The sequence below is a fragment of the Lissotriton helveticus genome, chromosome 3_1, assembly GCF_964261635.1.
Source record: "Lissotriton helveticus chromosome 3_1, aLisHel1.1, whole genome shotgun sequence".
Taxonomy (NCBI): domain Eukaryota; kingdom Metazoa; phylum Chordata; class Amphibia; order Caudata; family Salamandridae; genus Lissotriton; species Lissotriton helveticus.
Window position 1 is genome coordinate 620,266,467 of NC_136061.1, and position 17,534 is coordinate 620,284,000.

A 17,534-nucleotide genomic window follows, 5' to 3' on the forward strand; every position below is an offset into this window, starting at 1 on the left:
TGGACTTGTGTAACACTACTTCTGTGATGTTTTCTTCCAAACCCTCCAGTGGACAAAAGAATCTGAAGATGGTGATTAGTTACTGGGGCACCGAGAGATTATGTTTGATGCCTTGGCAGTCAGACTGGCTCTATGTATAGTCAACGCCCAAAAAAAAAAACATATTTAGATCAAAAATCCCAGCCCTAACCAACAGATGGTGGAATAATGCCAAGCACATGCATTCAGAATTGATTTGTGCTTCAAAACAATTGTTACAGGCAAGGACCATGTTTATGTTGCAGTACGAATCTGTTAAAGATCCACATGCTATGCCCATCCATGACAGCCCATCTGGGAGGAGATATGGGCTACCAGCTCGAGCTTCCACCTTTAAAACATGGGGACCCCAGGTTTGAATCCTGGCCTCGCATTATACTCAGCATTGTGTGATTCTGGGCAAATCTTTTTAACTCCCTGTGCCTAAATAATGGTCAATGCTGTGTTGCTTCATCTAGGTGTGTCCTATACAAATATCAATAAAACAAGCTGTGCATTGTTTGCCCACCTGTTTCTCCCCATTTGCTGAGTTCAGTTTGAAAGTTGCATGGTCTTAAAAATAATTTTTAACACTGCTTGCTCCACCAGCTTGTCTTTAGTAACAGTACGAGCAGAATTCAATTAGTTGAATTTCATATTTTTTGTAAGGGAAAGCTAGTGACTGAAAAGTGCCCATGGCACCAATGGTCCTTGTTCAGTGTGCCCTTGTCCTCTCTTGTAGCAGGATACCGACATTTCTATCCAATGAGCTATTCCAGCATTATTAATGGTCCCAAGGGACAAACAGCTGTTCTGCCTATCTAAAGTATTTTGTGATCTACAAATAATACATCAATGCTTAAGCATGTACACTGTTTTAGTCTAAAGAATCTTAAATTAAATGATCAGCTCAAAAATGTACGTAATTAGAAAGGGAAAATGATGAACTCCCTAACTGCCCTCCCACTGTGCCGGAAGCAGGAGACACCGCTTCCAGCTCTCCTTCTAACTTCTATGCAGAGTTTGCAGGGAAGCTCCTGACCCTGCTGCTCCTCTTCTGATCGATCCAAACTGGATGATCCAGGAGCAACTTCTCACCTGTGGATGCAGAACATATAAGGTCCAGAAATCAGAGGAATCTGTGTTAGCCTGGCAGGAAAATAGTATATCAGTCACCAGTCAGACAACTGTCCACCTTCTGGGAAGTGCAGAAGATCCTCCTTTAGATTGATTCGGGCCCTATGATGTTCACTAATTATATCCAGGTGGTTCACCCCAACAATATCTCGTTGTTGTTGTTCCAATCTGCTTTATGTATTCAATGCCATTGTAAAGCACACGATTAGGAGCAGTGGTGTTATATAAAATTGTTAAATACATTAATACATAAAAAAGGTCCTGGGACAATGGCACTGGGTGCTGCTGCAGAGAAATGCAGAGAACCAGGTGGAACTAGACACTTTTGTGTAGAACGGAGATAATGCTGCAAGCAGCCCTTCTACAACTGTAGCAAATCCTGAGGTGTTTACATTCAATGCAAAAGCGTGCCCACTCAAACATCGTATTTAGTCTCGTGGGGGTCTTTGTCAGCTACAGCTTCCTACTTACTAAGCCAGATGAAGATTCTTGACATCCAGAAATGGCCTCAATAGAAAATTCTGGCCAAGATAAACTATTAACCTATAGTCAGCTGTAGTCCAATTGAATTGGCCATAAAGGGTGTCTAGGTTTCACTTTAGAGTACCCAAAGTATAACATTGTTCACTTTACCACTGTTTTAAAAATATGTTTTGTTATTGTTCCTAATCCTACATTCACATTTATAACTTTATGTGTCAATTTGTTCACTACATTACTTTCTTTATGTCAACTTTAAACAGCTCTAGAACGTTTTTGGAAATGTACATTAATTATTTGTTAACTGTGTTGTTTTTGTGTTGATGCACATATATAGATTGTAGCCTGAGGAACGCTGCTACTAAAAGGAAGATTCCATAGCGACCCAAGTGCTCAAAGAAATCACTTTGCATTTTTGTAGGCAGATTATTTAGGATTTGAGGGAATTTGGTCACAGTTCACATTCAGACTAAGCGATTCAGTTAAACTTTTGTCGATGCAGCATACCCGCCAAAAACTGGCAGTTTCCTATCCGCCCTAATTAAAGTGTTTACATGGGTACGTATCTTAAATAAAGTATTCAACACAGCTTCTAATCTTTGTTAAATGTCCCTCTAAATATCCACCTTAGATTCTCTCCTACAAGCCTAGCTATTAGATTTCCTAAATTTACATTAGGGAGATGTCTGCTCTGAAACGTTTTTCCTTATTTCTCAATGCTGTTAGAAAGCACTTTAGTGCTGTTGTCCGCTCTAACAATTGTAAGAGTGCCACTAATTACATGCAGGTATTGTATCTGGCTCATCTATTATTTCCTCTGTTCTTTGTAACACTTCCCCCAGCATGGCTTAAGTGATTTGCTGGCAGTGTGCATGAGATGCCTCAAGTCTTCAATTTAGAGTAGATTCACACAGTACTTGAATGCAGTCTTCCGGATGGCAAATGTTCTAGTTTGATCTGGTGCAAAAGCACAAAATGGATAGGATTGGGCTTCCAAGGGGGATTTTAACATATAAGACCTCAATACAATCTTCAGTTCATTATGAACTAGTGTATTCTCTTCTGAAAGACATCCCGGGATACATCTAATGTTTGTATGTTAGACAAAGAGATATTAGGGCCACACTGTCAGCTAAAGGCACCTTAGAATAAACAGCCTAGTTACCTAGTGTGATAATCATAGGTTTATTTACAGGCTGCTTAATTACAAAAGTAATGCTCCAAAATATTGAAACTCAACACTAGTGCCTTCTCACAGGACATCAAAGCTTTCTGGTGTTTCTCTGCAAAATGCTTAGCGCAGAGATTTGCAAACGTGTGGCTCAGTGGAACTTCAAATTCCTACTATGAAAGAAGCATCTACTCTTTTGGATATTTTTGGTTTCCATACACAAAAGAAGCATGACACTAAATTTGCATTTGTTGTTCTTGCCTCAGTAGAGGCAGGCGATGTATATACTTTTCACAGCTTTATTTCGGTGATTTTTGTTTGTATGTGTGTAAGAAGATCATCCCTGGGCCTCTGTGGCTTATGGTTGTTGTCAATTTTGTTAATGGTGATGCTACCACCAAGAGATCTTTCCACTATGTCTTTGCTCTATGACAATTTTCTCAAATTTAAAATGACTCGCCATCTTCATCTGCCAAGTATCTGGTTTCAGGGTGACTTCTAGACTTAATAATGACTTGACTCAATGCCAGGTAAATGCTAGCCACTCTGTGTAGTTTACCAGGTCTGAACTTGCAACTCCTACAAGCACTACAGGTGATGTGGTCATGGTCCTGAGATAAACACAGCTTGGATAGTCTTGTTTGTTAGGTGATGGAAACCTACACAGCACGCATGACTTTAACAGTCCTTCCCAAACACAGGAAATAGAGTGAGAACCTCGAAATTTGGTAAAGATCGAAACTTTTTAATGAAAACTATGTTAAAAAATTACAAGGCAAACGTTTTCTCCTTTTTGTGATATCTTGTGAAAATCTTCCACTTCTGTTCCCTGTAGCTTAACCCAATGCGTGAATGAGAAAATCAAACTCGCACTTGGGTCAAGTCAATTTTGCAAATGAGTCTCAATACCAACATACTTTTGGCTGATGAACATGATTTCTGAATCTTTTGTACCTTCAAGAAGAAGAAACACTACATGAAAGAGGATGTTACCCATGAAAGATGTATGCATACCAAGTGAATCACTTTATAACTACAACAATAGGATTAGATTTAGAGTTGAACAAAACACATTAGTGTTAATTCTTAGAATAAGATAATCTGGTCATGAACAGTTCATCCTGAGTAAACTTCTTGATTACTAGTGGGATGCAGGATCAAAGTCAAGCTCACATGCATGTACAACAGCATGCAATTGGAACTCAGACTACATTAAAATTATGATTAAGGTGTCTACCAATACCCTTGTAGTACTTGAAGAACTTGCTCATTGCACTCCATGTAATTAAGGTTCAAAACAGAGAGAAAGGGCCTGGCTAACCAATGTCCTTTACTCGGTTATGCCTTACCCTCACGGTAGGAAGATGGCTCTTTATATGATATATCAAAATGAGAAATATCATGCAAAGAGTCCGGGGGTTCGGTTATAAGTGGACAGGGACATTGAAATGCAACCCTAAGGTTCTCTTTTAGGGGGTAGTGTGGTCAAGCAAACTTAGGCTTATCACAGAGGTGTGGCGCCGCGGCCAGGGCGACTGACGCTGGAATCTGGGGACCACGGTTCGATCCCCGGCTCCGGCGGCAGGTTAGCCCAGCACCATGTGACTCTGGGCAATAGCTCGCTTAATCTTCCCGACGGCCCCCCAGCGCCTAGAGACCCTTACGGGTGATTGTGCGCTTTACAAATGTGGACTTTACTTTACTTTACTTTTACAGAGGAGTGCAAGACATCTGACAATACACACACTGGCAAATAAATGAGACACACAACTTAATAAGAAGATCCACACCAATTTATAAAAATAACATGTATCTTTTTACATGTTTAGGCACCAGAAACAATTCGTTAAGGTAAGTACCTTTTTAAATAGGAATTCTTTAATTCAAAAAGTCGGCACAGTGCCATTTATAGAAACTGCAATGTTATCCTGAGGGAGGAAAAGTCAACGCGGCATTCAGGTACAGAACAGCGACTTACAGGACCAATCGCCAGGAGTTAAGGTGAGTGGTGGGCAAGGTCCAAGGCAGCACCAGCACAACACCCCCAGTGCACAAGGGCGGCCGGGAGCAGGGGTGCAAAACAGAGTTGGTTGCCCAATGTTATTCTATGGGGCTAGGTCTTCATGTAAAGAGGCTTCAGGCTCGGACTGTGAGGCTAGTCAAGCTGAAGCAACAGGGAGGCTCAGGCCTCACCATGCTCAGGGACATAGGGACTCCTTTGGTCCTCTTCTATGAGGCACAGGGGCGATGGGTGCAGAGGTGTCTTTAGGCGTCTGGTTTTTCTTACCGGGAGCAGTTATTATAGAGGGGGCCTGCATGCAGAGGCAGCAGGCGATGTCAGAGTTCACTGGGGTCGAAATCACAGTGGACTCGGTCTCTAGAGGGCTGGGGGACCACAATGACAACATTGGCCCACTTCAACTTGGTCTTGCGACGACGGGGGCAGTGGTGTCTTCAGGCGTCGGGTTTCTGCGGTCATGAAGCTTTGGGTGACTCACTAACTGCAGGACAAGATATCTTTTGGCACAATTGTAAAAGTCAGCAGGCAGGCCGGCAGGGCTGCGGCAAGAAAATTGCTGGGTCTTCAGTTCTTGCAGGATGCAACACCTCACGTCCTTATTCATCGGCAAGATCTGATTTCCTGGTGCCAGATGTTCCCCATAATCCTTGATTTAAGGATGTTAGGGGAGTGTAGAATGGTAGGCAATGGGCTATTGACCCTTGGGGTCACTTCGCCCCTTATATGACCACTTTCTGTGGGAAGTGGGCATAATTCTGTCCCAGAGTACCTAAGTTTGCCAACACAAACGTGACCACTTCTGAAAAGTCGTACCCACATCAGTTTAGGCCACCTTCGGGGTGGTACAAGCCTGGAGGTGGGCACACTTACCTGACTAGCTCATTTTCTGCCTGTATAGGGCTATGGACAAAGGGGGGCCCGCCTTCTCTACTGTGAGGGGAGCCAGATTTGCATTTTCAAAGATGGGAGCTTCTTTGAAGCTCGCCGGTCTAGGAGTGCTAATCAGAAGGTCATCCTGAGGGAAGTGTGTGAACACCCTCTTCCCGTGCAGGCTTGTTTCTGACCTCCTTGGAGGTCAGAAATCTGTCTTGGGTGACAGGCTGGCAGAGACCAGTCAGCCAACACACCAGAGGCTGGTAGGTTTTGAGGGTGCACCTCTAAGGTGCCCTCAGTGTGCATATACTCACAAATCCAGCAATGTAATCAGGGTGCGTTGTGAACACGAGATGTTTGATACCAAACGTCGCTATTTTCAGTGACGCCATTATGTAGCTGGGGAACACGTTTTCACCAGTGTCCAGTAAATGTTCCAAGCATTGCTTTCCTGTTTACTTGTACTGGCTGTAATGGACTCATTTGTTGATTTTGTGCTAGTCTTTGACCACGTACAGTGCTCCACTGCCTTTAAGCTTGGTTTGCACAAAATAAACTATATATATATTTTTTTTTGAGAAGGTTGGAGACTAGATATATTCTAGAATTGGATAGCAAGACCCCGTATGGCCTCAATTCCACAGAGGATTTTTATACTTGCCTTTAGCTAAACACCTAATGTCATCCAGCAGTTTGCCACCTTCCCTAACTCAAAGAGATACCTGTCCATGCAGCTTACTATCAGCACTTATGTACCCTATCTCTATCATAACTATAAATGTAGTAACAGCTAGGTTATATAGTGGGGTATATATGAAATGAACACGTTTGGTTCATTTTTATCGGAGTGTGTATCACGCAGCATAAGTTATGTATAACCTGATTTTAAGATTTTACCACATTTGGTTTTGTCTGCACTTATAATTTTTCATGTTTATCATACCAGTACAAATAATTGGCAATGGGGATCAAGTACTCGAGAAAGTTATAACCCAGTGTATGATATTTGTAATGGTGGCATTACAATTGTCAAAAATCAGCATAGCCATCACTATGGGTTTTCAGTACAGTAGCGGACATTGAGGGCAAATATGTATTTAAACACAGCATTTTGAGGTCTGATGTGCCAAACATAATGAAATTTAAAATAATATATGTATATATTTGTTTTAAAAATGTAAAAATTAGAATTGTCTATTTATTGGGTTTTATCGTGGTATGTTATTATATACGATATAGGTTTTGCAGACATCGGTATTCCTATGTATTTATAGAGTGAATGTTTTCAATGCTGTAGGATTACCCCGCTATAGTACTTTATACATTATGTATCCAATGTCGTTAGTCAGAAGACACCCCCCCTTCCAAGTTGCTAGCCAATCAATTGTACTGTCACTTTTGCACTTGCACTTTAAATTCAGCTCACTTCCCTCAGTGCGTCATGTGACCAAGGCCTCTGTGTAGGCCGAAACGTTATGCTGACGAGGTGTACCCGAAAATAAAAAACTCACCTGCATTCTGGGTCTTCCGTTTCTTCTTCTGCTGCGGTTCCTGATGGTGGGCGTGCTGCTGATTGGAAACAAACTGAATATATATATATATATATATATATATATATATATATATATATATATATATATATACAGATATATATATATATATTCAAAGAGTTATCACTATTCTTTATTGCGGGCTGACAGCAAAAGCACGTTCACTCCTTCAGTGCATAATGGAGGCCAAACGCGTTTCGGGCAGCACTCTGCCCTTGTTCACTGTCTTGAAGAATAGTCCCAACAACAGTGAGGAAACCATTTTTAACTTTAAGGCCCGCCCCAGTGGTCGTGTAGTCGCAATGCCTTATGGTCCTTGAAGTTACTCAAAGTTTTACCACAGTGGTGTTGGCGAGTTGTTCAAAAAATAAAAACAGTTCTTGTACCCGCGTGGGCTACTTAGGGAGGGAAATGAATATGCTACTTACCAGTATGCATCTGTTCTTGGCATGTAGGGCTGCTGACATTCATATCTATAGCATAGATCGCCGCCTAGTGTTGGGTCCGGATGATTGCACATTGTTGTCCTGGAAGAGTCTTCGAAGTATCACAAGATAGGTGGCTCCTCCCCTGGACTACAGTGCGCATGGGCATCGACTCCATCCCCAGATTGTTTTTAGCCATTGTGGCAAAGATGGAGTGTAATAGTGTAAGCGATGGCCATGCTAAGAGTAAGTGTTAAAAAGTCTGCAGCCGCTACAGGCGCCGGGGAGGAGGGCGGGCGATATGAATGTCAGCAGCCCTACATGCCAAGAACAGATGCATACTGGTAAGTAGCATATTCAGTTCGAGGCATGTGGGCTGCTGAATTCATATCTACAGCATAGAATACATAGCAGTCCCTCCATTAACGGCGGCCGCCTGTGCCAGCTGCAGAAGTCTGAAAAAGTGTTTTAAGAACAGCCTGCCCTACAGCTGCTTGGAGTGCACATCTACACAGTAATGTTTAGTAAATGTGTGTGGCGTAGACCATGTGGCTGCTCTACAAATATCTTGCAAAGGGATATTACCAAGGAAAGCCATAGAGGCCCCCAACTTGCGGGTGGAGTGGGCTCTTGGAGGGACCGTTAAAGTGCGCTTAGCCTTGTGATAGCAAATCTGAATGCACTTAACGATCCACCTGGCTATACCTGCTTTGGAAATGGGGTTGCCTTTGTGCTGGGCTGAGAAGGCAACAAAGAGTTGTTGTGTTTTGCTAAAGTCTTTGGTCCTATCGATGTAGTACATCAAGGCTCGTTTGACATCAAGAGTGTGGAGCATTCTTTCGGCTACCGTTTGAGGGTTCTGAAAGAATGCGGGCAGTTCAATGGTCTGATTGACATGGAACTGCGAAACCACTTTAGGAAGAAATTTAGGGTTAGTGCGCAGCACCACCCTGTTGGAGTGAATTTGAATGAATGGCTCTTGTACAGTGAGCGCCTGTAGCTCACTAACACGTCGCAGAGACGTAATGGCAATGAGAAACGCCACTTTCCATGTTAAGAACTGAATCTCACATGAATGTAGAGGCTCAAAAGGTGGGCCCATCAACCTGGTGAGGACCACATTGAGGTTCCATACAGGAGCTGGCGGGGTCCTAGGAGGGATGACCCGCTTTAGTGGCAGGCACTCTGAAAATGGAGAGATGCTGCCTGTTCTGGAGATAAACCGCTATGGCGGATAAGTGTATCCTGATGGAAGCGTATGCTAGATTGCATTTGTAAAGATGTAATAAATAGCAGATGATGTTGGGAGTGGATGCATCTAGCGGGTTGATGTTGTGTTTAGCACAGTAAATGACAAACCGCTTCCATTTTGCTGCATAGCAAGCTCTGGTGGTGGGCTTCCTTGCCTCCTGTATGATATCCATGCATTCAGGAGGCAAGTTAAGGTAGCCAAACTTTAAGACTTCAGGAGCCAGATCGCCAGGTTGAGCTGTTGCGGATCTGGATGCTGAATGTCGCCATGGCTCTGCGTCAAAAGTCTGGGTGTGAGGTGAAGCCTTTGATGCGGTACCACGGAGAGTTCTAGAAACGTGGTGTACCATGGTTGGCGTGCCCACGTTGGAGCAACTAGGATGAGTGTCATCGAGTGTTGCTTTAGCTTTCTTGCCACCAGCGGTATGAGAGGTGCTGGGGGAAAAGCGTACGCAAATCTGCCTGACCAGTTCATCCATATCGCATTTCCTTGCGACTGTGGGTGAGGGAACCTGGCGGCAAAGCTTTGGCATTTTGCGTTTTCCCTTGTGGCGAACAGGTCTATCTGTGGATGACCCCACTGCTGGAAGTACGGGCGGAGTACCGATGGATGTATCTCCCACTCGTGCATTTGGTGGCTGTACCTGCTGAGCAGGTCCGCCATTTGATTGTCTGTGCCCGGGAGGTGTTCCGCCATGAGGAAGATGTTCCTCTGAATGGCCCACTTCCACATGCTCTGAGCCAGATGAGACAACTGTGGAGAGTGTGTACCTCCCTGCTTTTGGATGTAGTACATGGCCGTCATGTTGTCCGTCCGAATCAACACGACCTTGTTGCACAGATGTACTTTGAATGCTTTCAGTGCCATGAAGATTGCCATCAGTTCTAGGTAGTTGATGTGCATCTTCTTTTGCTGCATTGTCCATAGTCCCTGCACCGTGTAGTGGAGTACATGAGCTCCCCATCCCTGGAGAGACGCGTCCGCCGTCAGGATGATCTGTGGGACAGGCTCCTGGAACGGTCGGCCCTTGCAAAGGTTGTGTGGATTCCACCAATGCAGAGAGTTGTATGCCCGACCGGTGACCAACACTAGGTCTTTCAACTGCCCCTGAGCCTGATTCCACTGATGCGCCAAGCATTCCTGGAGCGGACGCATATGTAACCTCGCGTGCGGGACTATGAAAATGCAGGAGGCCATCATGCCTATCAACTGCATGAACACTCTCGCAGGAAGCGAGTGTTGTGGTCTGAACTGTTTGATTAGCGACTGGATGTTGTTGATCCGCGCTGAAGTGGGCTGAGCTGTGGCTGCCAGAGTATTGATTGTTGCACCTAGATATTGCCGCACATGGGCTGGCTGAAGGTGCGACTTTGGATAGTTTAGAGAGAAGCCCAGACCGTGAAGAAGGTGAATGGTGTGGGACATGTCGGCGGCGCACTGCTGGACTGACTTCGCCTGAACCAGCCAGTCGTCCAGATAAGGGTAGACATGTACGTTTTGTCTCCTGAGGTGCGCCGCAACTGTCGCCAGACATTTGGTGAACACTCTGGGGGCTGTGGTCACTCGGAAAGGAAGGACCTTGAATTGATAATGCCGATTTTGAATGGTGAATCTGAGGTATTTTTTGTGTGATGGGTGGAGTGGAATGTGGAAGTAATTATCCTTGAGGTACAAGGTTGCGAGGAAGTCCCCCTGAGTGAGTAACGGAAGAACTTGCTGCAGCGTTAGCATGTGGAAGTGTTCCGAGAGAATGTATTGGTTTAGGGGCCGGAGGCCGAGAATAGGCCTGAGGGACCTGTCTTTCTTTGGGATTAAGAAGTACAGGGAGTAAACTCCTGTGCCTTCTTCCTCCACCGGCACGAGCTTTATAGCGCCCTTTTGCAGCATGACAAGAACCTCCTGCTGCAATAAGTGTAAATGCTCTGTGGACATACGACGGTGTTTTGGCGGTATGTTGGGTGGAGTGGATGTGAGCTCCAAACAATAACCGTACTGGACAAGTTTCCTGACCCACCTGTCTGTGGTGATGGATTTCCAGACTGGCAGGAACTGCTGGAGTCTCCCCCCGACAGGTGTGGAATGGTAGGGGGACAGTGACAGGGAGTCACTGTTTGTTGGAGGCGGGGGAACGGGAGTTGTTGTTGCCCCTGCCTCTGCCCTTGGCGTTGTTGCCTCGATAACCTCCTCTACCTTGTTTGGGGTAAGAGGATTGCGCCCCACTTTTATTGAATTGTGTTTGCTGTGACATTTGGCCTCTGGAAACACCCATATTGCCTGAGCGACGAAAAGTGCTCCCCCGAAACTGTTGGGATTGTAGAGCCCCCATGGACTTTGCAGTCTCGGTATCCTTTTTTATTTTTTCCAAGGTGGTATCCACCTCAGGACCAAATAATCTGTCAGGGTTCACTGGCTGGTTGTGGATGTAGTTTGGATCTCAGGCTTAAATCCGGAGATTCTGAGCCATGCCTGACGTCTTAACATCACACTGGTGTTAATCGCCCTGGCTGCAGTGTCCGCAACGTCTAGTGCACACTTAATTGAAGCGTTGGAGATGAGCTTCCCTTCCTGGATAAGCATCTCCGCAGCCTCCTTATATTGGTCTGGGAGATGTTGCAACAGGGTCTCTAGTGTGTCGTAGTGTGCCCTGTCGTACCGAGCCAAGAGTGCCTGCGTGTTAGAGATACGCCAGATATTGGCTGCCTGAGCTGCTACCCTCTTTCCCGATGCTTCCAGCACTTTGGACTCTTTGTCCGGGAGAGGAGCTTCACCAGTGGTCTGCGAATTTGCCCTTTTGCGGGCATTAGAAACGACCAGGGAGTCCAATGGCAACTGGCCCTTGATGTATGTGGGATCGCCAGGTGCCGGTCGGTATTTTTTCTCAATTCTAGGGTTGACCACCCTTGCCCGTGTGGGCTCCTTGAAGATGTCCGCAGCATGTTTGAGGACCCCTTTTAGCATTGGGAGGGTTTTCACAGTTTTTTCAGCTGTTGAAAAAGTGTCAAATAGGAAGTCCACCTCCACAGGGTCAGCATGCAGTTCAACGTCGTGGTTCTTTGCCGCCCTCTCAATTAAGGCATTGAATGCCGCAGAATCCTCAGTGGGAGAGGTCTTGACATTGTATATCTGAGGATCAAGGGCGGGTTGCTGATCCCCCTGGTCTCCAGTGTCCACCCATGCGTCCTGATGTTCATCAGGATCAGTGTGGGCCGGGAAGTTGTATTCCTCGTCCTGATCCCCAGCATCCTCGGCATCCGCATAAGTTGGTGAGGGTGTGGCAACTGTCTGAGTCTGAGGAGCCAGTGGTTCGACCAAGACCAGGGAATCCGAAGCAGGCTTTTTGCGCTTTAGAGGAATGGTGTATGACTCCAAAGGCGTCGTGGCAGTAATTTTCCGTTTGTAAAGCGTAAGCTTCTCGGTGTCGGCATCGAAGAAACGCTCCGACTGTTCCTCCATTAATGGTGGTCGATGCTTTAAGCCCCCAGCCGGGAGAGTAGGCTTCGACCCCGCAGCACTTTGCAAGTTCGCCTCGGGCACCGCCGGTGGTGCGAAGGCTTTCGGTGCCACCTTAGGCCGCAATGTGAAGAGGATTGGAGTCGATGACTTGGTGGTGGGGATCGACTGCTTCGGTGCGGAAGGTGCGTTGGGGTCTTCCGCTGAAGCCTTGTCTCTAATACGCTTCAGGGAGTCCGAGACCTGCTTCGTGAAGGAAGCGGACGGCTTCGTCGACACGACAGACGATTTAGGTCCACCAACGTGTGAAGACTCGAGCGCCGATGACTTGGGCTTTTCGGGCCGAGGCTTGATCGTGTCGGCGTCCCGGGTAACTGCTTTTGGGGCCACAGTCTTCGGCTTGATGCCCTTGCTGGTCTTCGGCTCGATGCCTTTCGTGGCCCGTGGCTCGACGCCTTTGCCTGGCTCCGGTTCGACGCCCGTTCTGGACTTCGGCTCGATGCCCTTGCTCGAGTGAGGCTCGACGCCCTTCTTGGACTTTTGCTCAACGCCCTTGGTCTGCTTTGGCTGGACGCATGTCACCGACTTCGCCGGGTCGACAGGTTTCTTCGGCCTGGGTTGTTCCGACACCTCGGAAGACGAGGGTGTCGACGGTAGAGCAGATGGTTTCGGTTTCAAAGGCGCCTGAACCACTTTCGGTAGGGTGGACACCGAAGGTTTCACTTTCGGTTTCGTTTTCGGTAATGGCGGCTCCGCCGAAGTGTCCGTAGCCGGGCCGGGAGGCGGGGCCGTGGAAGTTGGTTGAAGGTCTTGGGTAAGGCCGATTGGCGATCCCTCGACCTGAGCCTTCGTAAGTGTTCGAACGGGGCATAGCTCTTCCTCTGAGCTATCTTCCATGGCCCCATAGGCCTCATCGTCGTCTCCTACCTCGTCGACGACTTCTTGTATGTCTAGGCCTTCGACATCCACTTGATAGTCGTAGTCGATCTCTTCCGCTGGAGGTGAAATCTGCAGTTGAACGTCGTGTTCGTCTGCTTCCTCGCTGTCGAAGATGTCTACCGGTGCCGGGGCCGACTGCCGGGCCTCCATGCGCGCCACGCGCCGAAGCCGAAGCGTTTTCTTTGAACGAAACCGTGAACAAGCCATACAGTTGGCTTCATCGTGGTCCGGCGACAGGCACTTGTTGCACACCGGGTGGACGTCGATGTGTGGGTACTTCGATCCGCACACGGGACACTTCTTGAACGGGCTCCGTTCCATGTCGCGTTGTCGAGGGTCTTGCTGCGCTGACTTAGCCTCGAGTACCAAAGAGTCACACGACTCCCTGGATGTCAAACTCGGGAGTCGAGTCCGAACAGAACCGGGCACCGAACGCAAACAATACCGACGATACGAGAAAAGGCCTTTTGGCCTTGAGAAAGTGTATTGTCGATTCCGAACTGGAGAGAACGAAAGTACATCCGAACCCAATGGCGGAAAAAAACAATCTGGGGATGGAGTCGATGCCCATGCACACTGTAGTCCAGGGGAGGAGCCACCTATCTCGTGATACTTCGAAGACTCTTCCAGGACAACAATGTGCAATCATCCGGACCCATCACTAGGCGGCGATCTATGCTATAGATATTAATTCAGCAGCCCACATGCCTCGAACACGATGGTTTTGCTTCTTATTTCACTTCCCAAGACATAGGACTCTCTGTCTTCTCGGGTCCCGACACTCCAGGAACCGCAGGTCCGCATGCATGCGGAGGGGCGTTTCCGCAGCAAAGCTGTCGCCCACTGGAGTGGGTCTTAAAGTTTAGAAATGGGCAAAATTATCCTCCAAGCAGACCTAAGAGTTGATACAGTAGTGCTTGCTAAATGTAAAACCGTCAGCAGGCATGATCTTAATCAGAGCATAGCACAGCCGCATGTAAACGACATTCCACCTTTATATGGTCAGTTTCTGGTCTGCCTTTCCTTTATTTGTACTGGCAAAACCAGTAAGAACAATTAATGTAGAAACTAAAGGCTTTTTTAGGACCTGACTGGAGTAGTCTTTTCTCCTCCTTATGTGGATGTGACAAACAGAAGAACACGTGGAGCATAAGGGAAAGGCCCCACATGAAAAAACATCACTTTTAGAAGAAAGGATGCCTAAGTCATGAACTACAACGAGTCAGCTGAACTGACAGTGCCTGCAATATACTGATGCTGCGTGAAGACGTGATGGTGATTTGAAAAAAACAACTTGAGGATAAAAAGCCCCATGGTCCAATTCAGCATAGGCTGAAATGGTGCACACATCAAAAGGGTAAGGACCAAAATAAGCTCACACTGAAGCATGCTAAAGGGAGTGAGGAAAAGTATAGGAAAGACCTTTTAAGAAACACATCACAACCAGTGACTTAATTAAAGATAGCTAATAGGCAAATGAAGAAAGGCCAACGAGGCGGATAGTTAACCTTAACTGTGCCGAAAGCAAAGCGTTTCCACGCAGAGGCAAAACAAACAAAACAATGCTAGAGAGCCTGGTTTGAAGAGGATCAACCTTGTCTGTCCTTGCACCAGATAAAAACGTACCCAGCAGCAGCCAGATTAGCTGGATTAGTGGATGGATAGCAAGCAGCCAAAATTACATCCACCTTAGTTGGGAGGTCAAAGCCACTCAGTAGATTTCACCCAATCTCTATGCATCTAGGTTTAGATTGTGGTTTGGGTGCAGAACTCTGGCCTCCCGTTGGGACAGGGAGTCCTTACAAAGAAGCAGTCGAGTGGAGGGCAGATGTTCAGAGCCAGAAGGTTTGGATATCCAACCCGCTGAGCCCAATCTGAGGCTATCAAGCCCATCACTCCTGATCTTCTTCAGGACCTGTGGGAAGAGTGGCAGAGGAGGAAAAGCACAAAGGAGGTCAGAGTCTACAAAATGCTGAGCGGTGCACCCACAGGGCCTTAAGGAGATAATTCCCAGATCCCAGATGCAAAAGACCAGACTTTTTCTGCAAGAGAGAACAAATCTATAAAGGGCATGCCCTACAAGTGAAAGGCACTCTGAGCTTTATTTGGAACATAAATGCCCATAAGCAGGAAGATGATGCCCACCAAGTTTGTCTGTCCTGACTTTCAAGGAACCTGCCAGAAGACCACTGTCACCGAGATTCTGTGGGAACTCAGCAACCGTCACAGCCTCAACACCTCCAGAAAGATGGCACTGAACCCAAAACTGCCCTGCCTGTTGCAGTATCACAAGGCAATCATTGTGTCTGTGAGAGCCTCTTCCGGCCTGCCCCTAATGGAAAGCAGAAAGGGCTTGAGGACCAGACCAATGGGTCCACAGCTGCAGAATGTTGATAAATAAATTAATAAATAAATACGGTGCCACTGCTCCACCATTGACTACAGATCTCAGACGTCTAATTGTAACAGGGGGCTTCCCTAGCAAAAAGACAAAGAGTCATTCACTAGCATGAGCTCTGGGTAGGACAGTCAAAACAGGGTGCCACATGGTAGCTTGTCATCTTTCATCCACCACTAAAGGACTCTCTGGGTTTAGTAGGAGACATCCCTGCACACTACCATAAAAATGTTTTGACAAACTCAAAACACTGAAAAAGTTGGGACAGACCTGCATACCTGTGTCCAAGGGCGCAGAAAAAAATTAACTGACTTCAGCAAGCAGGGGTAGCATAGGTAGATCCAAATGTACATCAGAAAAAGCATACCATTGTGTTGGGTAATAGTACCAACAGAACTCCATGGAGATGAATGTGCAATCCATAAATACACCTGTAAGTTATGTTATGTTCCTCTCTACAATGTTTATTATTCCTTATACAGCCTATTCTTGGTGGTATCAGATAGACAGGCAGAGCTTCTGTGAGCTCGAATGAACTCCTTGGGTGGTGGGGAGCCAACCTAATACCAATACTGATCTAACATTTCTCAGATCTGGAATCAAATCAAATTAAATGAAATAAAATGAAAAATTATATTTATATAGCGCCAGAACTACCCGGAGGCCTCGCAGCGCTTATGCTGCATACGATTAACATTGAGAATGAACACTGAATTCTGATATTAATGCAACATGAAAGTAAGCGACCAACATTTCTATTCTTAATCACCAACTCCCTAAAGCCAATTATTGAAACTTGGAATATTTTTTAAAGAACCAAGCCCCGACTGTTCTGAGCACTCCACCCAACTTACTAAGACCCACCGGAATGCTTCCCATAGTCTGTGTTCAATTGGAAGTCTTTGCTTACAACAGCCAGAACATCTGTCCTTCATGCTGTTCTATGTCATTGTCTATATTTGTTTCCCCTTCTCTGTGCATGTGGTCTAATGCACTACCCTGTTGAGAGCCAGACTGGTAGATATGTGCATCATTCATGCTTTCCGCGATGAGAAGAGAGACAGAGGGATGATGCTTACTGCTGCTGAAGTAGGACAAGGAGAGAGGCAAGCAAGAAAAAACTGCATTCACTGGACTCCAGAAAGGATTGGGAGGTGAAGGGAAGGGTATAGAGGAAGGTAGAGGCAAGCAGGAAAAAGGAAGGTAGAGGCAAGCAGGAAAAAGGAAGGTAGAGGCTAGCAGGAAAAAGGAAGGTAGAGGCAAGCAGGAAAAAGGATGGGGAAGTCGGGACTGTGAGAGGGAAGAGATGTAACGAGGCCTGTGCAGAACTTCAATTAATAAGAGCTCAACAAATGTGAAGCATTAGATATTATAGCTGAACAATGCTGGTTGCATTTCGGAGGAATGTTTAAATCACCAGAGTGTAACTATTGTAACTGGAATCAACTGTGCCTAGAAAAAACTTCTAACTGCAACAGTAGCATACTGGTGTGTCAGGGTAGGATTTCAGAGGAATGTTTAGAAAATCAGAATGCTATTATTGCAATTGGAATTTTCTCAGTTGCTTTTACTTACAATATGCAGTAGTAGCATCCCCGGGTGCTAAACATCCCTCAGAAAATGCATTAAGTACTAACACACACGTTTACTGCTGTTGCAAATGGAAGCAACTATGCTTAAGCAAAAATTCAAATATAAACGAGCCACTACACGAGACAGTGAGGTGGCATGAGCAAGAATGACATTTCAAGCTATTCTGCAACTGCTTTTTACCCAGCAGCGACGAAATTGTAGACAGAGCTCTGCACAGTACATTCTGTA

The 17,534-nt window shown here is 46.1% G+C and overlaps 1 protein-coding gene across 1 annotated transcript in view; it reads right to left on the reverse strand.

The window, feature by feature from the left end:
* DAGLA (diacylglycerol lipase alpha) overlaps positions 1-17,534 on the reverse strand; it is a 294,459-nt gene that overhangs the window by 67,377 nt on the left and 209,548 nt on the right. The gene's annotated exons all lie outside the window — the stretch shown is intronic.